The 24,515-nt window shown below is 44.9% G+C and overlaps 1 long non-coding RNA gene across 1 annotated transcript in view; it reads right to left on the bottom strand.

The window, feature by feature from the left end:
• Positions 1-472: 472 nt before the first annotated feature.
• LOC126480963 (uncharacterized) overlaps positions 473-24,515 on the bottom strand; it is a 300,309-nt gene continuing 276,266 nt past the window's right edge. The window contains exon 3 of the long non-coding RNA XR_007587489.1: positions 473-572. This is a non-coding gene — a long non-coding RNA (uncharacterized LOC126480963). The remainder of the gene's footprint in view (positions 573-24,515) is intronic.

The following is a 24,515-nucleotide window of genomic DNA, read 5'->3' as shown; positions in this document are numbered from 1 at the left end:
GATTCGTGACATGGCGCTTCTAACCGCGCGGCTCTCAACCCCTGAAGTTTTGTTTCTTTTTATCCCCTCCTTTTACGTCCAGCACCTTTTTCGTCAGGCAATGTAGCACAGAAGTGAAGTTTACTAAACTACCACGAACTATCACTTTTCATCATGTTTCCAACATGGCTGCCATTGTGGTGCAGTATATGGGAGTACTGGCTGCTAAAGTGGTTCGATTCCACGCGTACGACTCATATCTTTTAACTGAGAGAATGGGCGCAACCTTCGATTCAACCTTCAAGGACCAAATACGGACTTCCTTATATGAAGAGTGAGCAGTACATACAAAATTGACACGTATGGGCCTGGAGGACTCATATCACGCTGTAAGACTAACATTTTTTCTGTTTAAAATTATGTAATTGTCGCTAATCGTGTTGCAGAAGGGGAAAGACGTGAAACATTTATTCACAAGCAGTTATTCCACTTGCCTCTTAGCCACCCGGGGCCGGCGATGCTGGTAGTATTCAGCCTGCAACTGCGTCGCTCGATCGTTTCCGAAAAATCACTGCGCTCGTTGATCACTGCTCCTGTGAAATGAAGTAAGAAACATCTAATTACACTTCAACAGAAACGGAGAACATTCGATATAATACAAACTCTAGTGGTAAATTACGTCCCCTGTGATCAATAAAAATTTCTACGAAAAGGCATGAGGAGCGTGATGTCGAAAGAATTACAATTTTCTTAAGCTCAAAATATGACAGATTCTGTTGCAAATAATGGTCGACGTTATTGCGTTGCCTTGTAAAGAGGGTGGAGAAAAACATCATTATAAGTAGATCAGAGCATGGTGGGGGACATCGGATCGAACAAAAGTTTCGAAATAATTACAGTTCTGAAACGCAGTCATAAAGCTACAACCATAAAACGATAGGGGTTTAGGGAGGAGCGCACCGTAATTTATCTGGTAAGCGAACGTGTTTGGGCGCTTATAACAGCATGGTTTTTCCGACTAAGCTGCTGATGTGTTCTTCTGTGCTTGTTGGAGAGAACGTGTTTGGGTGCGTTTAACATCGTAGTTTTGTCCGACTACGCTGCTGGTGGGTTATTCTGTGTTTGTTAGCCTTGTTGGACATCAGAGTGACTCGAAGAATTTCGAGGTTTTAATGGAAAGAGTGAGAGGGGGGGGGGGATGGGGGATAAGAAGAAGAAGAAATGTAGCGCGTCATTAACAACTGAACGTGTACCATGCTGTAGTACTTGCAGTCTGTTGTTCACCTCCCGAACGCATTGAGAGCCAGCCACGGTAGTGTACGATACGCTGTATGCTGGCCGGCGGTTTTGGCGCGCAGCGGCTCGGCTGAAAGCGACACCGGATGCGGACACAGGCTCAGGACACGGCAGCTGCGGCCGACATCTGCCGCTCGCCGTCGCCGCCGCTGCCGCTGCCTCCGCCTCCGCGCGGCCTTCCCGCTACGACCTCGCTCACGTCACACAAACGTCGCGCCAGGCACGCACGCACGCACGCATGCTTTTACCGAGGACCGTGCCCGCTGCACAGTAGCGTCGCCTTAAGCAGGCAGCGCTACTTCACCTACACGCGTGGCGGGTTGCATAACACCAACTTGTTCGGGATTATGTTACATGTTGGTTGTGCGATTTTTTCTGTTACATATAGCTTCTTTCATCTACAACCACGCGTAAATACCAAGTCAAGTGGCATCGTGTTTTGGAGCTGTAGACCTGTTGAACTGTAGGTCTCCTTCTAACTGGTTGTATAAGTAGGTTCGAAAGTGGGAGGACGTCAAGGACACCATCAAGCCTATTCCTTTCAGACTCTATGTCCCCTCCCCCTGCCAACATGCCGAAGTACTTCATACGCAGCCAAAGATGAGAATGCAGCGAACAGACTCTTGAATAAAAAGTTCTCGGGTTTTAAAAGACGTCAAATGATTAAAATTACACCAGCTTTCGGTCAAGGCTTTCGGTCAAGCACTCCTTGGCCATTCCCAAGTGGTATAGCTGCCGGTGCGCTGCTGGTAGTTCGTTTATAAATTCATGCTATCAACTGGGACGTCGCTGGTGCTTGCGGCATCACCATATGTGGGCATATGTTGAATCTGTGTTTAATGTGCCCGCTTCAATCGCGTGATCGATGGATCCCACGCCGCACTGAGCTACGGGCCAGTCTCTATTAAGGGTGTTATCTGTGAGTTTATTTTAAAGGCTTCTTTTAATGACAAAGTCTCACAAGCCGTTAGTGCGAGCTACGGCGGTTATTTCGTCAAATTTTATCCGGTGACCGTTTTCTACAGCATGCTCAGCTAAAGTAGATTTCTTGGGGTAACGTAAGCAATAAAACATTTCATGCTCTTTCCTGCGTTGTTCCACAGTACGTACTGTTTGTCCGATGTAAGACTGGTCACACTCGTTCAAAAATGGTTCAAATGGCTCTGAGCACTATGGGACTGGGACATCTGAGGTCATCAGTCCCCTAGAACGTAGAACTACTTAAACCTAACTAACCTAAGGACATCACACACATCCATGCCCGAGGCAGGATTCGAACCTGCGACCGCAGCGGTCGCGCGGTTCCAGACTGAAGCACCTAGAACCGCTCGGCACAACGGCCGGCACCACACTCGCGAGACATCTTGTAGACCCTAGGTGTTCTGAGACGTGCTGCGTCTTCTAATTGGTCTCACTAGCTGTTTTTTTGGCGGAGGCCCGAACATCGATTTGTTTCCAGTAGGCGGCTTATCTTGCCCGACACGGAGCCACAACACGACAAGATAGCAAGTTTATTTTGCGCTGCTCCTCGTCAGTGGTCTTATTGTGATTTCTACTTGAAATCATTTCATTTATGTTGATGAACATTATAGCGGGTGTTCTTGAAGACTTTGCGTAGGTGGCTCAACTCAAGGGGAAGGTTAAAACGCGTCTGTTATCATTCTTGCACGATGCACCTATGTTTGTAACACAGTGCGCTTCTGTGCCGGGTGATGATGGCTGTTGGCGTGCATGTACCTATCGGTTGAGTGAGTTTTCTATAAAAACTGTGGCCTAGGCATCTATTTCGTTTGCGCCGGACGAGCACGTCGAGAAAGAGCAATGTATTGTCTTTTTATATCTGCATGGTGGACTCTGTGTTACTGTTAATGCAGTTGAGGTATTCCAAAAACCCGTAAAGTTTCTCACGTCCGTGGGGCCAAATGACGACCGTGTCGTCGATGTATCGATAGAAACAACTAGGCTTTAATGGGGCCGTGTCTAAAGCAATATCCTCAATATTATCCATGAAGAGGTTTGTAACAGGTGGAACTAACGGGCTACCCATTGCAGCGCCGTTCGTCTGATCGTATACTGGCCATAGTACAGAAAATAAGAAAACGTAAGTGTGTGTCTAAATAGCACGACCACGTCACTTCCAAAGAACTTGAATACGAGCTCCAAAGAGTATTTAATAGGGACATTCGTAAACAGCGCTACCACGTCAAAACTGACCATAATGTTACACACACTAACGCAGGGATGGGGGTTATCACTGAAACAATCGGTTTTCGGTTATATCGGTTTTCTTCCATGCCTTTTTAACCTGTCCGATAAAAATATCCCATAATAAACTAGTTCTTAAATAACCGATTTTCCGTTTTTCATTCATGTTATTTTCTGTAGCAAACGTAGAAATCGGAGAAAGACTGAAAAATTTTGACTCTCTCAGTTTCAAGATACATAAAATCAAAACATTAAATTAAATAGCAAAATAAAAGAAAACTTGTTCCGTCTTCCATTCCCTGATTTTCTCCAAAAGTAATAAATGGTTAAATACAACAAATCAGGAGTATTCTCCTGTTAATTCTAATGTTTTGGATATCCGCTCAAACATCGTATTGTAAACAGGAACCATACCATTTTTCCAGACTATGGTTGATGTCATTCTGCAATACCACGTATGTCCGGCGACAACAGCGAGCGCGCAGACCAGGAGTAGGCCAAGTCTTGCACACAGCATGTGCGTGCGCACCGTATTTCATGGACACGATAACAAGGCCGTGACAATTCTTAAGCGATGTGTTTGCTGCTCGTTTCTGTCGGCATTGTTGTTAAAATAACATTGATCGCTTTTCCCATTTTCTGTAATAACGCAGTATTTCAAACGAATGCACATTACCACTTTTTAAAAAGGGTTTATTCAAAAACGAAAACTGTAGCTCTGCTGCTATGGCTGACTGATAACTCGGGCTTTTACTCGGTTATTTGTAAAAATTAAAAAAAAATGCGTTATAACCGAGACCAAACAGATATCGAAAAATACCGGTATCGGTTATAACCCGTCGGTTTTTGTTCAGATGTTCAAATGTGTGTGAAAACTTATGGGACTTAACTGCTAAGGTCATCAGTCCCTAAGCTTACACACTACTTAACCTAAATTATCCTAAGGACAAACACACACACCCGTGCCCGAGGGAGGACTCAAACCTCCGCGGAACCAGCCGCACAGTCCATGACTGCAGCGTCCTCGACCGCCCGGCTAATCCCGCGCGGCGTCGGTTTTTCCCATCCTTGTCATTAATTCGGCTGATGAAATCTGCTGAGTTTTCAATACGACGTTCGCAGTGTCCCACATGTGTAGCGAGGAGATTGGTCAAGTATTTGGCCACTTGTATGCCGGTGAACCAGTGGTGGATACTGTGGTGTCACCGCCAGACACCACACTTGCTAGGTGGTAGCCTTTAAATCGGCCGTGGTCCGTTAGTATACGTCAGACCCGCGTGTCGCCACTATCAGTGATTGCAGACCGAGCGCCGCCACACGGCAGGTCTAGTCTAGAGAGACTCACTAGCACTCGTCCCAGTTGTACAGCCGACTTTGCTAGCGATGGTTCACTGACTACAGACGCTCTCATTTGCAGAGACGATAGTTTGCCATAGCCTTCAGCTACGTCATTTGCTACGACCTAGCAAGGCGCCACATTCAGTTACTATTGATATTGATATTGTGAAACACGTACCTTCAAGAGCGACGTTCATCATTAATGGATTAAAGTTAAGTATAAAAGTAATTACGTCCGCTTTCTGAATTCTAATTCCTTGTCATGTTCCAGACCTCACGTCAGTATAGTTCTTCCCTCCTCACGCCAGCCTGCGTGAGCTAAAACGCGTGCATTTCGGCCTCCTCTAGTACTAGTAACACGGTGTAGCTCTTCAGCCAGCACAACAGATACGATGAGGCAGAATGTCATCCCATCCTTGTGGATCTTCAGCGAAGCGCAACCAGTAGGTTGTCTAGGAGCCTGTGGGAGAAGATTTTTGACCATACTGTCTTCCAATGGCGAGCACTTGAGAAGTTCAGATGCCTTTCATACTACTGTCGACGTTGGGTCACGAGGAAGCTTCCGGTAACTATCTTCGTCCAGTACCGCGCAAATCTTCATATCATAACCCGCGTATTCTGTAATTACCGCCGCATTGCCCTTGTCAGCAGAAAGGACCACAATGTTTTCATCATTGCGTAATGCTTGCAGGCTATTGCGCTCAACCATGGTCATGTTGGGCGATGGTAACTTACCTCAAAGCCGACCGGGGTGGCCGAGCGGTTCTAGGCGCTTCAGTCTGGAACGCGCGACCGCCAGTCGCAGGTTCGAATCCTGCCTCGGGCATGGATGTGAGTGTTGTCCTTAGGTTAGTTAGGTTTAAGTAGTTCTAAGCTCTAGGGGACTGATGACCTCAGAAGTTAAGTCCCATAGTGCTCAGAGCCATTTGAGCCTTACCTCAAATTACGGAAACCTATGAGAGTTTCGGCAGTGCACCGTTCAAGCTTCGGCTAGATGTGATCACAGCCCGCCACGACCGGATCCCCTGAATACTGCCCAGCGGGTCGCTAATTGGCAATCAGTGACGCCTGCCAGACAGAGCCAGCTGAGGAACTCGCGGGCAACACGTGCCACGCAATAATCGCCGCTGTGAGTGCGCGCCGCATTTGAATTTCAAGCAGACGGCTACGCTAGGAATAACCGCCCGTGGCGTGCAGGGCTCGACAACCGCGTCACAAATAAATCTGCCGCCGCGGCTGCAAACGCGAGCATGAATAAAAGAACAGTTATGGACCTGCGCGGGCCGCGTCTTCCGGCTGTCCTTGCGAGAAACGTCGTTTCCGAAGGGAAACTGCACGGAAACGAAATCGATGATCGATCAGCTCTACATTGGCCTATACTGGATCTGCAGGAAGGCTGAAGCGATATCTCGACAAGCACTACGAACACCTTAACCACGCTATTCTGCTCCATTTTGCTTGACTGATGTAACCCCCAGGTCAATATGAATAAACTTACCAAGTATAGGCACGAACAAAGAAGCTTCCTGGAACAATATAAACGGCAAATAAAACCACTAATAGCGTTCTTAGAAACAATATTAAAGTATTTCAGTGTTTTTACACGAGAGGAGAAATATATAATCGTGTGCAAATTTAAACACTTCCTTACACTTTGCACACGTTAATCGTTAAGGCCACATAGGAAGCTAGTTTTCACGCAGTAATGAGTCAGCCTACTGGTAAAGCGTGTGCCTGGAAACCGAGAGGTCTCGGGACCGAATCGCGATAGGAACTCGGAAATTTTCAGTCTGCCTTTGACCCTATAAACATTGCGTGACGGCATAGGGTGTTACAACACCGGCGTTCGCGGAATTATGTGTTAGTTCAAAATGGTTCAAATGGCTCTGAGCACTATGGGACTTAACATCTCTGGTCATCAGTCCCCTAGAACTACTTAAACCTAACTAACCTAAGGACATCACACAAATCCATGCCCGAGGCAGGATTCGAACCTGCGACCGAAGTAGTCGTGCTGTTCCGGACTGAGCGCCTGAATATGTGTTAGTCCTTAGTCCCCTCACTTTCAGTTTATAGGGATTCTCAGGTTCGCCTTTCCAAGTGTTGTAGGTGTCTTGTCTCCTGCTCCCTGAACTGAATACATCACACAGCTACACTCCACCACATCGCGCCCGGTCAATCATGTCAGTATTTACTTCGTCGTATCTCCCTTTTTTTTACCGTTGTTTGTCCTAACGGTCACTGCATAGCGCGGTAAGTGCAACGCACATTTACGTCTTTGCTGCCTCTCGCTTTTCTAAGAATAGGGACAATATACATGATGAAGTAATACGTCAAATACTTCGTGCACTGTCTGTGGACGAAAATGAAGGGTTAGAGCCTCCATGAAAATGAAGGAGAGGAAGAAAGTGTGAACGTGAATTACTACAGTAGCGACTCGGAGCAATCCGGGGACGAACATTCCAATTCCTTAGATGATATTCAAAGCAATCATGACTATTTTTACGTCGGAAAAGGTGTGGAAACACTTTGGATACGCAATTCCTTATTTCTGTCGAATAAAATGAATTAAAAAAAAAAAAAAAACATAAAAGTCGAGATCAAATATCTTGTTGCTACAAATTTTACTAAATGCTCACAAATTTTACAGTATCATCAACTTTAGCAAAACAAAATCAGATAGAAGAAACTTGCTCGAACAATAACTTTTGCCTGAATAGAAACAGCGACAGAATAAAGATGAGATATCTGAAAATTCGAAGGCGTGAAGCGTGTACTGAACAGGTGCATCTGCTGTAATGACGATAATAGAATTAAAATAACAAATCGCGAGTACATCACAATGTGTTAGGCAGTACGAAAACAAATGTTCTGCGCTAAAGCCGTTAGAAAGGTGTGAATGCATAGTTTCATACACGAACTTCGAAAGAGAAATTCGTTTGCATTAATGTCCACCGACGCAGTTCTGCTTCAGAAATGTCCTCGGGCTGTAAGGAACAGACGACGGGCAGCCACGCTTTCTGCACATCTGGCACAGAAGGTCTCCGGCTGCGCACGTAGCTCTTCCATTAACTACGTACCCTAGGTACCCTACTCTGGTGGCCTGTCTCAGGATGTTTCGCAGTGTTCGTCAGTCCTGATCTGTAAGGAAATACCAATTGCTTAGGACACGTGATGTATTTCATTTACTCTGCGAACGAATGCAACATAACGACGAGATGTCTAAGGCTGTGTACATCCCACGGCGTCACCAAGGATACAATGTGATCATAGTTAAAGTTGCAGTTTCAATACGCTGTAGAAAGAGAACCACTGCTCAGGATGATGTCAAATTTGAACAGCATTTTATTGTTGACGCGGGAGGCAATGGCATGGGAAAAAAATTAACGAAAACGTTGTCTATAAATGGCGCTGTAGGCGTTAAACTACACACACCAACAGACACGCGGCACACGGCTGTTCCTCAGTTTGCCCCCGAGACGCCTCATATCTCCATGAACAATCGAGCGCTACTGGTAAAGCTCTTTTTACAAGATAGGTAACTGTGCTACAGTAACCCCGCAGAAGTTCCGGACACTCAGGGGTATGAATAAAGGCATTGGTCCGATGACTGCTAAGGGTCTCCAGAACATGATTTAAAAACTCGAAAAGACAGGTTCTTTTGAAGTGCAATGCGCCAGAGGAAGGAAAGCAGTTTATCCGACGTCTGTGGCCACAGCACTGCAGGAGGTGTCGGGCAGTGATGTGCAAACATGCCGTGAACGGTGGAACTGTCCGACCGTTTTGAGAAGATGAGTCCTACGGTCCTGTTATCTGTACTGTCACTGGTAAACCCTATGAGCGTATTTGCGCACCAACGTCATTCCAACACAATAGCGTCTATGTGTGGGTAGCATCACTTTTATGAAACATGGCGCACGTTGCACAGCCAGTGAAGCAGCTGCTGCAGAGGCATTGCGGAAATGCTAGAATTATCAGCCGTCATTTCCCTACAGCCTGGCCGTCCACATCACCTGATGTTAATTCGCGTGAATTTTGGCTGTAGGGTTACCTGAAAGATGATGTGTTCAAGTGCTTCAGTTACTAATTTAGCTGAACTGAAGGCATGCATTGCGCAACGCGTTCTCAACGTGACCCCCCCAGACATTCCGCTCTGCTGTCGGACATGTCGTTTCTCGATTTCAACTTGTCGCAGAAAATGATGGGCAAAATATTTAATAAGTTTTGTGACAGCTAGAAACCAATGTAATTTTGCTTTTTATGCGATTTTTCGCCATAGGACAATTAAAAACCGAAGTCGTATTGCTTTCTATGCGGGCTATGTCCTCAGGACAATTTAAAACCGATGTCGTTTTGCTTTTTTTGCTGTTTTTGGTCTGAGGATACTTAAAAACGAATTTTCCCATCTGATGTACGACCTTGTTGTTGTGGATGAGCTTACCTAACTAACAGTGCCACAAATGTTGACTGCCTTCCTTATGCAGTTAAGCGGTTGTGATCTTCCATCCGAAGAATGGTTTGGAGCACCTCTCCACTCTACAGTCTACCCAGCTCATTTCTCTTGACCTCTGCATAAGCACTGCAATCTACTTACATCTACTGAGACCTGCTTACTGTAGTCGATCTTGGGTATCCCTGGCAATCCCCTCCCCTTTCCTCCCCCTCCCCAATTCCCTCCATCACCAAATTACCTATTTCTTAATGACTAAGGGCGTGTTCTATCAATCTGTTCCTTTGTCAGTCAAGTTTAACGTGAACTTTGTCTCTCTCAAATTCGATACATAACCTATTCATTAATTACCCGATCTGCCCATCTAATCTTCACATAGTCTCCACAACAACACTGAAAACCTTCAGTCACTTTTTGACCGTATCGTTGACAGTCCCCAATTCATTTCCATAAAAGGTTACATTCCAGACAAATACTTCTAAAAACACCTTCTGGTTCGTAACATTATTTTGAATTTTAATGTATTTCTATATCTCAGAAAAGTTTTCTTGCTATATTCTTTACTTCCGCCGTCACTAATTACTATGTAGCCCTAATAGCAAAACTCCTCCGCCACTTTCGGCGTCGCATTTCCTCTCTGTCTAGTTTAAGACAATTACAGTACATTCCCTTTGTTTTACTTTTGATGATGTTCATCTTGCAATCTCTTTTCGAAACGCTATTCTATTCCGTTCAATTGTTCTTCCACGTCCTTTGTTGTCTGCGATAGAATTACAGTGTCATCGGCAAACCTCAAACTTTTTATTTCTTCTCTCTCAACCTTAATTTTCTTTCTCCTTGCTTCCTTTCACAACTTATCAACGTACAGACTGCATAACACTGGGAAATAACTGTAGTCTATTTCCTGTACAATTTGTAGATAATCTATAGCTCCATATCAACTTTAATATTTCGAAGGCTGTATTCTAGTTAACACTGGAAAAAGCTTTCTCTACACAAACAAATGTTATACACTGAGGTGTCAAAAGTCATGGGATACCTCCTAATATCGTGTCGGACCTCCTTTTGCCCGGAATAGTGCAGCAACAAGTCGTTGGAAGTAGCCTGCAGCAAAATTCAGCTATGCTGCCTCTATAGCCGTCCATAATTGCCAACACCTTGCCGGTGCAGGAATTTGTACACGAACTGGCCTATCGATTATGCCTCATAAATATGCGATGGGATTCATGTCGGGCGATCTGGGTGACCAAATCATTCGCTCGAACTGTACAGAACGCTGTTTAAACCAACTGCGAACTATTGTGGCCCGGTGACACTGGGCACTCTCATCTACAAAAATTCTATCGTCGTTTGGGAATATAAAACCCATGGATGGCTGCAAATGGTCTCCAAGTAGCTGAACCTATCCATTTCGAGTCAACGATCGGTTCAGTTGGACCAGAGGACCTAGTCCATTCAATGCAAACACAGCCCACACCGTTATAGAGCCACCACCAGCTTGTTGACAACTTGGGTCTATGGCTTGGTGGGGTGTCAGTGCCACACACTACGCAAACACCGCTGCTCCCGGTCGTCAGCCACTACCATGTCCGTGATGAGAGATAACACCTGAAATCTGGTATTCTTAACACACTCTTGTCACTGTCGATCTCGGAATACCGAATTCCCTAATGATAATCTAAATGGAACGTCCCTTGCGTCTAGCTCCAACTACAATTCCGCGTTCAAAATGGACCATAATCACGTCGGACACCTTTCCACATGAATCACCTGACTACATGAATTACCTGACTACATATGACAGCTCCGCCAACGCTCTGCTCTTTTATATCTTATGTATGCGATACTACCGCAATCTGTATATGTCCATATCGCTATCCCATGACTATTGTAACACAGTGTAAATGTAGGTTTGTCTTTTTTCCATCTATTCTCCAAGTCTACTGGCATAAAACCTTCCTAAATTCCGCTGCTTGCAAGACGCCCAGTCTGTCGTCTTCGTTTGAAACAGCTCTGTGATTTTGCAAGCTACAGAATATTTTGCAGCACCATTTCAACTTTTATTCGCCTATGGCGAAACCCACAACCCATGTGGAGCCCAAGTCGCGAGGCTCGTTCTGCGGCGAAATCCGTACCTCAGCCTGCAGCGTGAACCGTACAAAGCTGGGTCGGTTTCCGGTGGGTGGACGCACAGCCGGCCGTATCTGTGGGAAATCTAGCGCCGCTCAGGCGAGCCCGCGGCCGTCATCTGTTAATCCTGGGGGCAATCTCCATACAACAGCGCTCGGTCGCTCCCCTCGGCCAAGCGTGAATGCACGTGGCGTGGCGTGAGAGGGGGAGGGGGGGGGGGGGGCGCCATGGCGGAGCTGAGCAGAAAGGAGAGTAATGTGGGACCGGCAAGGACTGCGAGGCTCCCAGAGTAACGACCGGCGCTGCGCGCAGTAATGCCGGCCATCACCGGCTCGGGCCCCGCCTGTCCCCCGTGACACACATACCCCTTCGCAATAAACGCGGAGCGAAGTCCCCGGGGATGCGCCTCTGGGGTGTGTCCGGAATACTCGCTGTTTGTGATAGCTCCCGGCAGGTCCGCCAGCATTTATTACAGAAAAAGGAGAAAAGAAATGCGGGCACAGTCTGACGGCTCTATTGCTCACTGACGAGTTTGCGTAACGACTCGCACTACTATTTTTCTCCCACTTTCAGAATAATGACTTGGCTCTATTATGCACCGTCGTTTCTTACAATGTGCTCAACAACTGCAGAAGAAAACAGGCGGAAATGTAGGGTTTTAACGTCCCGTCGGGGACGAGATCATTACAGAACCTCGCACTGGTCAAGGCCTGTCTACATAGCAGCTAATTCCATCTTCTCCACTGTCGATCGTGGCAATCAGTCGCAATCAATGAATAACAAAAAATATTGCAAGACGCTTCGCCAACTGTTCTCTCAGTGTATGAAGTCACGTCCGCTTGCGAAGGGGTAGCCTAGCGGCAGGCGCCAGCGCCTGTAACTTCGACACCCTGCAGTGTCGTTTGATGAAGTTCCTGGACACTGGTTCCTATCCTCATTTTGTTTCTCAAGACACCGGCTACATCCCCTCGAAGTTTTTCGGTGAAGTTTTGAAACATCCTGTATCTATCTATATTCTGCAAATTTCCCACTGACTGTGCGAGGTGGCACAGTGATTAGCACACTGAACTCGCATCCTGATTTAGGTTTTTCGTAATTTGCCTAAATCGCCTGAGGCAAATTCCGGGACGGTTCATTTCCCTAATCCGATGAGACCGATGACCTCGCTGTTTGGTTCCCTCCCCCAAAACAAGCACCAAACACCCAACCAACCAAACTCCCCACTGTACCAGTTATTCAGGCTTCATGTCATCCCATTCGGGTTTATGTCGAAGCTTTGAATCAGTCCGTGAGAAGTGCTCAGGCGGCTCAATAGGTAACACAGTGTCCATGGAAAGACAGGTATACGTTTTCATTTAAGGTGTGGTGTACAAATTAAACGTATTTCTTTTGATTTACTGAACTCTTCATTCAGCTGGTCTGCTACAGAGGGATAGCTGATTCTTGGGACGCTCGGGACTGGAGGATTCTTTTTCCCCGAACAGTGAGCATGCTGGCCTTTCCGACGAGATGAATTCTCTGGCACTTCTTTGGCAATAAGCAGCAAGTTTAGATAGTAAGTGTACGGTGGTGTAGTACTCCACTGCGCCTAACAATGTTTAATTGGATTCAGTTCAGCTAGGAATATGTTTGTCCTTCTGTCACTTTGTCTAGATAAAAGCAGTTAAGAGATATTTTTTAAGGAGACTACGTCCATCACCTTCATCCACTCTTATTATAAATCACCTGCTAATGAGATCGACGACAGTACACGGTGAAACACAACGAAGATCGAAAGTACTGACAGGCAGCATCTATGACACTGTCTGGATGGTCTGAGGATTGATACATGGACATGAAGGTGTTTCTGTGGCTTGAAAGGTCACCTGACTAAGAGACGCCATAGAGAGATGTACGCTTGCTTTAATCTCCGCTCCTACCAATCTTCGTAAATTATGAGCAGCTATTTAGCTGTTAGGATCACTATGACCTTCCAGCGCCCGTTAGTATTCCATGGAATCCAACAACGATGTGTTGGTGGTAACACCAGGGCGGAAGGGGACGTGACACATTTTTCAGGGGGTGTGTCTAATCCAGTTTCTCGCGAGTGTCTAGTAAATATTAAATGAATACTCTGCCAAACAGATTATAGTGATTCGCTGAACATAGATGTACCGTAGAAGTAAAATTTCAGATCGTCCTTATCACAAATAACGCATACTGACCAGTCATCCGTGACTGAATGTGATGTAAGATATCACAGTACATAAATATTACTAAGCACAGGAGGATATCGGAGCAACTCAATTTGCATTCAAGAGTGGCACTGACGTATGAGCTGCGTTATTTCCTACCTAAGTTTTGATTCAGAAATGTTCCACTCGACCGATGGCAATAATTGTCTACTTGGAGCTCAACTGAAAGATACTAGCTTAACAACAACCTATACTAGAAATAATGTGGCCACACTAAATTTGGATGCTCTATCCAAGACAGAGGTACTAAAAGGAATCAATCAGGAATGTAGTTTACCTCCCAGCACTTTTTAATTAATATTCTGAAATTATTCTTCAAAATTTTCTGACCTAAATGGAAATAGTAACTGAAGCCCAATGGGAAAGATTAAACGTTATCCACTATGTTAAAGATACTGTAAAATATGGTTCATACATTTCTTACATCAAATTTCCTGAAGTAAAATGCAGAAAAATTATCGCGAAAACGGTCTTAATACGCTGTAACGCAACGTCTTATATCAAGTGACCTTACTTCTACAGCACAAAGAAACTGGAAACGACACGACACTATGATTTCCAGCCGCTCAAATTAAAAGTGAACGAAGTTAAGCAACACTGCAGTGAACCAGAAAAACACAGCTTTCCATTGAAGTAAAGGATCGTGACTGTGATTGTTTTTGATGCATTGAGTTATAATTGCCCTGCCATTTTACTTGAGGGCCATCTTGGAGCTATCGTCTAGCACTCTAGCTTTTATTGAGCTCTTTACCGGCGTCAAAATAATTCAGTGAAGCGAAAGTGAGGTAACGGTTCTGAGCCTAACAAGTACATAAAATTTTAAACGCGTGCTTACAGCTTTACATTGCACAAATGGGACTCCTGCAAACTCTTTCGTTTTCGTCGGTTGGTGTCTTTTTACCGAGCAACAATCCTGGATGCGACAACTGCTTCAATTTGTGCTTGTGAGGGAAACGGAATGTACGTAACACCGCTGAAAAGGTAAGCCGAGCTACAGTCAAAATTCTGTTAAACAAAACACGGGCGGCTCTCTCGATGAAAACTAATATCGTGGCCACTGTGTTCTCGCACGCTATTTAATAACAAAAGACTGACAGATATTACAAGATAGGAGCTCTTTTGAGAGCAACGTAACGATATCATCATCAGCGGCAGCGCATAAACGCAGACTATCTCGTCTGCTGCGTTCATTATTATACCATAAGCCCCTCCGGCAATATTCCCTCTGCCGCTTTATACACCGGCTGCACGAAAAATACGGAAGCGACTTTGCGGCTAGAACTCGTGTGTTTTTTTGGAAACATTTCGAAAGCCCCATACACAACGGTTCGTTAAAAAACCGTTTTTGATACTGAGTTGCTTTTACGCGTGTGGTTCTGAAAGACAGTGTTCCGTTAAATTTTTAATTTTCGTTGTGCGATAATGGGGCGTACGGAGCGTCATCGTATAAATTGTGAAAGTTACTGTGTACTGGCACATGGTTTCGCTTTACCATTCTATGGTAATGTACAATCTAATGTAACCTATACCTCGTTTAAGAATAAACCTGATGTAAACGAACACAAATGCGATGATTTGTCAGCAGCCGTAGCTTTCGTACACTGGTGTTGTTCCGCTCTTGGAAGTAGATATCTTATTACTATGTAAATGAGACTTCAAGACATTCTGATGTATTAACAGCCATCAACGTGTTTCTTAATCCTACTTTAGTTACGTAATTTTTATTTCAAAAGTCGTGTACAGTCCCAGTCTCTGTAGACGCTTCTTGTGCTACTTTTGTCTCGCTGTTCGTACTACGGTGAAAATGGCTGACAGTGTTTCCTGCTTCTTTGTGCAACTCGCGAACGGAACACCGTTAATGGCGAGAAACAAGATTTTCTTAATGTTTTTCACAAGGTTCATAGATCAGCTTTGACGTTTTTCGAGAAACAGTAGGTACAGACAGACAGGCTGGCTGACTGACTGACGGCACACAGGATACTGCGCGGGATGAGCGACAGGCAGAACGGCTTTCGGCCGGGGCAATCGGCGTCTGACGTAATTGCCTTGGCAGCTGAGGTCTGCAGTTCAGCCCCGCACAAGTACGTGCTAGGCATCATGGTGCACATCAGTGGTGCATTCGACAACCTCGCTCTTCTCCCGCTCGCGTGAGGACCGTCCAGGGCCCCTCTAGGGCTGTCTGAGAAGCTATTGTGAGGACAGGAAGGTTTGGCTATCATCGCCTAGCGGGAAAATAAGTAAAACCATCACGAAGGGATGGCCCCAGGGATCTGTCCTCGGACCACTCTTTTGGGACGTAAATATAGATCCATTACTAGAGTAATTACAACTCAGCGAGGACGTGCTAGACGTGACAGCCTACGCAGACGACTTCCTGCTGTTGGTTGGCGGCCTTAGCCGTGAGGACCTGGAACCCAGAGTGGAACAAGCAATAACAGTTCTCGTTGAATGGTGCCACGAAGGAAAAATGAAGGTTGCACCACACAAATCCACATACCTATTGTTGAAAGGCAGCCTGGTTAGAAATCCAACTGTTAAATCGAGGGAACACCAGTTCTTCGGCGCCGGGAGGCAAGATACCTAGGAGTTTTAATCGACGAAAAGTGGAATTACACATCACACATAGATACCGTATCGCAAGGAGCCCCAGAAGTCTTAAATAATCTCATTAACATAGGTCATAGATCATAGAAGATTCCATCAGTCATCCAATCCCTTCAAACTCTACCACAATAGCATCTTAACATCAATAGTAGGATACGGGTGTGAGGTCTGGGCACACAGGCTCACGAGGGTAATGCTTGCTATGACTGTGAGCAGGGTACAGCGGAATATGTTATAACGCTCTGTTGGGGCATATCGAACCACTCCTGGGGGGGGGGGGGGGCTTTATTGGTGTTAATGGGGCTGTGTCCATCAGATATTAATATCCGGGAACAGGCAGCATGGTACTGGATAAATCAAGGGAAAATTGAAAAGACTAGGGAAATTAGGGGGTACAGGTAGGTGCAAATTTGCAACTGGAAGAAGGGGCAAGGAGTTATGGCAAGAATCATGGGAAAATAAAGAAACAGGGAGAAGGGTATTTCGACTGCTGCCCAACATCAGGGATAGATTAGAGATGGGATACTTTGAGCCAAGCAGGGGTCTGCTGCACTTCCTCACAGGCCATGGACCATATCCAACATATCTATGTCGATTTGGTAAACGGGCTACACCAGCGTGTGACTGTGGAGCTCAAGACGGCACACCCGAACACATCATCTATGATTGCCCATTATATGATGATGTGGCGAATGAATTGAGGGTTCAACTACCTAACAGCGAAACTTATTCCTTAATACGACGTGCTGACACCTTTCATGTATTAAACAATTTGACAAACGAGGTATCACACAAGATTACGAGGGAATTTATTAGGAACCAAAATGGTTAATAAATGAACAATCGACAAACACTAAGGTGCAGTTGCCCAATACTGCCGGGCGCGGAATGGCCGATTGCCGTTACGACCGAGATCTGGCGCGCAAATATTAGGTAGAACGTAGACAAACTAACAATACTAACAAGTCTAGGGACTGCAGCGATTCTAACAAGGGAACCTCCCCATCGCACCCCTCTCAGATTAAGTTATAAGTTGGAACAGTGGATAGGCCTTGAAAAACTGAACACAGATCAATCGAGAAAACAGGAAGAAGTTGTGTGGAACTATGAAAAAAATTAGCAAAATATACAAACTGAGTAGTCCATGCTGAAGTTAGGCAACATTAAAGAAAGCATGAGCGTAGTAGCGCCGTGGTCGTGTGGTTAACGTGATCAGCTGTGGAACGATAGGTCCTTGGTTCAAGTCTTCCATCGAGTGAAAATTTTAATTTTATATTTCAGACAATTATCAAAGTTCAGTCCCTCACACACAATCATCTTCGCTCTCCAAAATTCCAGGACATGTTCAGATTTGCTTGGACATATGCAGGATTTGACTGTCTACACACGGAAAAATTTGAAAAAGTTAAAAACATATGTTTTGACAGAGCACAGGGAAAACTGTGCGACTGTGAAACTGTTGCATTCATTTGTTGCAGTTTATGTGACAAACTCTTATGTTTTCATCACTTTTTTGGGAGTGATTATCACATACACAAGAAAACCTAAATCGGGCAAGGTAGAAGAATCTTTTTACCCATTCGCCAAGTGTACAAGTTAGGTGGGTCGACAACATATTCCTGTCATGTGACGCACATGCCGTCACCAGTGTCGTATAGAATATATCAGACGTGTTTTCCTGTGGTGGAATTGGTTGACCTATGACCTTGCGATCAAATGTTTTCGGTTCCCATTGGAGAGGCACGTCCTTTCGTCTACTAATCGCACGGTTTTGCGGTGCGGTCGCAAAACACAGACACTAAACTTATTACAGTGAACAGAGACGTCAATGAACGAACGGACAGATCATAACTGCGAAAATAAAGAAATTTAACTTTTCACTCGTGGGAGACTTGAACCAAGGACCTCTCGTTCCACAGCTGCTCACGCTAACCACGGGCCCACGGCGCTCCTGATCTCATACTGTCCTTGTGTTGCCTATCTTACACATAGACTACTTAGTTTGTATATTTTGCTTATTTTTCTCGTAGTTCCACACAACTTCTTCCTGTTTTCTTGATTGTTCTGTGTTCAGTTTTTCAAGGCCTATCCACTGTGCCAACTTATAATTAAATCTGAGGGGGGTGCGATGGGGAGGTTCCCTTGTAAGTAACCCGGCCAGCTCAGTGCCAGGGGCACGTCCACTGGGATTAGCTCGGTGGGCAGGCCATAAAGAGTAGGTTTGTAGCTTAACTGGCAGACCAGTAACGCTGCAGAATAGATTAGCATTAGTGTAGCTTAACAGACTGCATTAACCTTGTCCATTGAATTGTGTCCGTTTTTAGAACTCAAGTAGAAGCTGCATTTGATATTGTAGTAACTAAATACCCACTAATTAGTTTAGGTGGTGGGTTATTTTGTATAACATTATTGTATTGTATTAATAAAGAATTTTTTTTTTTTAAAAAAAGCAGTAGGTACTAAATATAAGGGAGGACACATTAATTACATGCGTGGAACAGTCGGTCGAGTCGCGGGCGGCGGCTTGAAAGTCGTTATGATCTACTTTTTTTTGTTAGGTTTGAATACATAAATCATTTAAATATGAAATCCATCAAATATATGTAATTTAACTTACACTTAACCATCATTTTTCAAGTAAAATGCACATTTTCTAATTTCTAATTACGTACCGCACGCAAAATTCTGATTTTCATTGCACATATACATTCTTAATTATCGACATTTTGTTAAAAATTGTTGAAGTTAAGAAAAATTATATAATTAAATTTTCTGGAGAAAAATAAAAAATCAAATACTCTTTATCTGAATGTGCCGATTGTTTTGTAGGACAGATGAGATCTCACACAAGACAAGAGTGAAAAGTGTCGTGGAAACATGAAAAACAATAATTTTCCCGGCGTCGAGCATACTGTTCAAATGCTGCATTTTTACAGTTGTCACCGTAACACTGCAAAATGTACCGAACTGAATTGATTTGGAGCAACGTTAAGGGATCCGTCGCGACAAATAACAAGACATTTCAGCTGTCAAACATACTGGAACTAATGCACGAAGTTTTGTGACACATCAATACCGAACGATGACGAAATGCAGAACAGCACGACATAAACGGGGAGGAGCAAATATGGATGTTTTGGTGACTTGGGATTCTGCTGCGGATCGCCTCGTTAGCAACGTAGCAGTACTGAAATGTATTCCTCTGAGTGCGATAAGGAAGGAGTTCAGAGACGACTGACTGTAATACCTTTAGTGGCTTCAATATTTAACTACATGGAAAATCAGCCGTGCGCGTTTACGCCACACACAGCTCATGCAGAAAAATTACACCTGTTAAAGTCAGGACCCTTCATCACTCTTGTTTTTAATTACAATACTATGTTAGCTACGATCTAGAGCATATTATGTTTTCCGTCCGGTCACCTACGAAGCGTATCGCCTGAGTTTTGCCATATATTATTTCCTTCTGCTTAAAAATTAAATGACATTCAAAGCTATGTTGTTCTCTGCTTGTCTCTTTTTACGTCTTTACTGCACCTGCTCACATCACTGCAGGTTAGTTGGCTCACTTGCCTGGCCTGCGCTCTCCTACTTAAATGCGCCGGTAAACCTGTTGCCCCGTATCATCGCTCAGTCAAAAAATGGTCCAAATGGCTCTGAGCACTATGGGACTCAACATCTGAGGTCATCAGTCCCCTAGAACTTCCCGAGGCAGGATTCGAACCTGCGACCGTAGCGGTCGCGCGGTCCCAGACTGAAGCGCCTAGAACGGCTCGGCCACTTCGGCCGGCCCGCTCAGTCGATGTACGCTTAATGCACAGCATAAAACGTATCCTCATTATCGTACTTGACTGTCCTCGAGGCAGCTCGGCTTCCGCTCCAAATGAAACGAAATCCAATGAGGTTCCAGCAAACGCGGAAGAATACATAGTGTAATGTTTACATAAGGTTTATTCTTACAATGAACGGAGTATAGTCTAACCTATTGCTGCAAGTTTAAACAATGCCAACCAGTATAAACTGTGAAGCGTCCGCCGTTGTCATGCTTGGCATTCAGTCGTTGCCAGTACGAGTGAGGAAGCGGAACGTTTACATGCGATGACTTTCATAATGGGTCTGTGTGCGAATCAGTGTCTCACGCCAATGTAATCAATAGTGATTGAGGAAATCAATCCGAGTGCCCGATAACATCATTCAATCTTTGGTCATAGATATTACGCAGGGAATGTCAAAACGAAATTCGCGTTGTCTATCAAATATTTTACACGAGGGGACTTCAAAATGTGAGTTACACATTATTACGGCAGGTTAAGAAACTTCTATTGATTGCTGCATTACACTTCTAAGTGCCACAGATACATGACACTATTTTCCAACGTAGTCACAAGTCTCCGTAAACAACGATCGAAACGTTCTACCAATCATTTAGTTCCTCGACGATCGAAATCTGCTCTTTGGCCACGGAAACACTAGAAAACGCGTGGTGAACGTCCTCATTGTTGGGAAAATGTTTTCCCGCCAAATGTTCTTTCAGGTTGCCGAGCTGCCTTTGGATCACGGGATCCCGGGTTCGATTCCCCGCCGGGTTGGGGATTTTCTCTGCCCGAGGACTGGGTGTTTGTGTTGCCCTCGTCATTTAATCATCATCATCATCATTTGTGACAGTGGCTAGACTGGATTGTATAAAAAAAAGTGGACTTTGAAAAACTTGGGACTTGTACGGGAGCTGATGACCGCGCAGGCCCTCCACAAACCAAACATCATCATCATCATCATCATCATCATCATCATCATCAGGTAGCCGAAAAGCTGGAAATCGCGTAGTCCAAGATCCAGACTTCCCCACCAGCATCACCTATGACTGTGCGGCCTTGCTGAAATTGTTGCCAACAGTTCACTATGCCTAGACGCGACATTGCATTTCGTCTGTATACCGACAGAGTTTTACGGTGAATCCGTGTGCAATTCAGATGTTTTGCTCGCAAGAATCATACTGTTCCTAGTTACCGCGCCGTTCCGATCCACACTGCAATGCACCTGTTAGCCATATCGCAGCAGAACTGCCTCTGCAGAAAACTCGGAACATGTACCCCCTTCTGACAATGTGCCACTCCTGTTGCGGAATGGTCTTAGCGTGGGACAACATGTGTACCTTAATTTTTGAAGTCTCTTCGTAACAGTTAACGGCTTTTACTCTTTACCGTGTGTTACAACTGTAAAAAGACATTTCAACACATCTTCAGATTATTATTACTGTTTTCTGGAAATTGTCTTAAATAATTAATTATATCATTTTATAATCCTAATATGCTTCTTTTCCTCTTCAATTTGAATATTCTTTTGTAAAAACAAATATGAAAATAAAATAATTTTAAGGCCCGCTAAAATGCTCCATTCGAGTCATGTGATGCCTGCGACGTCGATGCTCCTACTGTCATGATGCTACGAGTAATTCACGGTGATGTCTTGTTTTTGAATTTACGTTTCGGTAAATGGGTTACAAGCGGTGTGTAGTACCGTACCGTATAAATACATATACGAAAACTCGTCAAAAATTGTTTGTGTGTTCCAGAGAAAGAGAAGATGCGTACAACGTGGTTGCACTGTACCAGCAAATTGCCACTACGTCGACGCAGAAGTTCATTAACTTGATTAAAAATGTGTTGCAGTGTGAAGTTAACATCAACATATCTCCGATATATGCTCTCGCACTGTTACAACGAAGGTCAGCATCATTCACCGAAACTAAACTCCTAGTGAAAACTGTCGTTTTACCTAACTACACATCAATTATTCGGTAGCTCAGATGTCGACTTTTATACACGATGGTTCGAATGTAACCCGAAAGAACATTGTAACTTATTTGTAAAACGATTCGACAGTCCTCTCATACGAAAACCAAATCACAATTACAAAACTTCACCACACCGACCAGAAACAGGATATTATTGTGTTTTCGTTGCCGTTTACAAGCGTTTACATTTGCAATCGCTCATCACATGCGTCACGGTCAAAAAGTTATTTTCTATTTAATGTGACCTCACACTTTAAAAAAATGTTCAAATGTGTGTGATATCTTATGGGACTTAACTGCTAAAGTCATCAGTCCCTAAGCTTACGCACTAGTTAACCTATATCAGCCTCGGGACAAACACACACACCCATGCCCGAGGGAAGACTCGAACCTCCGCCCGGACCAGCCGCACAGTCCATGAGTGCAGCGCCTTAGACCACTCGGCTAATCCCGCGCGGCCCTCACACTCATTTTACTTTATTAAAAACAACGTTTTCATCTTCGTACTGTCTACCTAGATCCTTATTGCTTAAACTTTCGCTGTTTTATCATCTTACATAAAGATGAAGTAAGTCTGCTTCAGACGCTAACGTTAGTTTACATTTAGAAATATGAGAGCCCCTAAGTTTGTGTCACCTGTATATTTTACCCCCTCCACGAAATTAACGGGAATTAGGTGACTTTTGTGTGCAGATGTGCTGCCAGCTCCCCCAGCGAACTGCTTTTGCTTCCACGCTTCACTGCTGTTATTCGTGCCAAATATGGACACAAAGGCTATCAGGTACATGATCATAATGTTCTGTCTTATCAGTGTGTTTTGTACGTGTAAATATGTCTGCTTTGCATACTCACAAAGAAAAAGTGGCATTGAAACGTATGCCGGACACAGCTGGTGTGTAATAAAAACAATGAGATCCATAACATATACAGTAAGAAAGGGTAAAATCACAATATCCACTGTTGACACCTGAATGAGTGAGGCAGTGATCAGTTTAACTTGCGATGGAAGTCGACGACGACAGCGTTCAAGCATAATTTCAGAGAATCTTCGACGGAATGCCTCATTCCACGGACGTGTGTGTGTGTGTGTGTGTGTGTGTGTGTGTGTGTGCCGCCATTTGAAATGCCTTGCTGAAAGTTCTAATGCTCCTTTCTGTGGTGTCCATCACGAATCAGCCTTAATACGGACTGAAGAAAGGGAATAGTGAGTATTTAACTTCCTCAACTGCGGTCACGGAAAGCCGGATCGGAGATTCTTTGGCGAGACAGAAAGGCAAGAGGCCATCGGCCGCCGTGTGGCGTGGGAGACAATTGGCGGAGGGCGGCTGCCGTAAAAGGCTACAGGAGGCCGTCGCCGGCACCGACAGCGGCGGGACGGGTCCGGCCCGGCTGTCTCCAATTGGGGGGTCGCCCGCCAACTTCAACAAGTTTAACTAAGGCCCCGGGGAGTCTACTCCATCAGCTCTCCGCCGGGAGCTTCTTTCGTCCCGCAGCGCCTGTGCCCAGCGGCGGATTACAGCTCGAGGTTCGTTACCTGCTCGCTTTAATTCTGTTGCCGAGCCTTGTTCTCGACAGCAACTAACATTACTCTGCATTCATTACCGGTTAGCAATACTATAGCTTCACGTACTATCTCGTTGCTGACGCTTTACAGCTATTTTAAGCGAGGAGGTTATGCCGTCGATGTCGAGCTATCGTGAGAGATGCAGAGATAATGAAGAATTGCCCCTTTCCATGTCAACGATTCCATTCCACCTTTTTACCGGTTAACTAGCGACCCAACGCAGAAACTTGCTTGTAACTCGTTCTGCGCTCCCCGGAGCTGTGTTTAACTCGTCTGTGCACGAAAACATTGGAGTTCCGCTCTTTCGGGACACATTCCGGCAGAGTGGATGTGCCTTCTACGAGAAGTCAGGTCAATTCCGCAATCGACTCATTACGAAACTGGGCCACCAACCACATCACAGGACGGCAACACGTTGACCTGACCCGCTGCGAGAATAATTTTCTCCGCAGCAACTTCAGAAAAAACTCACCTTCACGTCAGCAGAGGCCAGTCATCTCCAATCCTCCACACTACTTGAGGCCAATCCAGCAAGTCATGTAAACATAACACCACACCGAGAGGTTCAGCGCCGGTCGGGGTGGCCGAGCGGTTCTATTCGCTTCAGTCTGGAACCGCACGGCCGCTACGGTCTCAGGTTCGAATCCTGCCTCGGGCATGGATGTGTGTGATGTCCTTAGGTTAGTTAGCTTTAAGTAGTTCAACGTTCTAGGGGACTGATGACCTCAGAAGTTAAGTCCCATAATGCTCAGAGCCATTTGAACCATTTCAGAGGTTCAGCAGGAACAACATTTTAATAGAATGAGATTTTCACTCTGCAGCGGAGTGTGCGCTGATATGAAACTTCCTGGCAGATTAAAACTGTGTGCCCGACCGAGACTCGAACTCGGGACCTTTGCCTTTCTTTCAGGAGTGCTAGTT

Source organism: Schistocerca serialis, chromosome 5, assembly GCF_023864345.2.
Source record: "Schistocerca serialis cubense isolate TAMUIC-IGC-003099 chromosome 5, iqSchSeri2.2, whole genome shotgun sequence".
Lineage (NCBI taxonomy): Eukaryota > Metazoa > Arthropoda > Insecta > Orthoptera > Acrididae > Schistocerca > Schistocerca serialis.
This window is presented reverse-complemented; position numbering and strand designations above follow the sequence as displayed.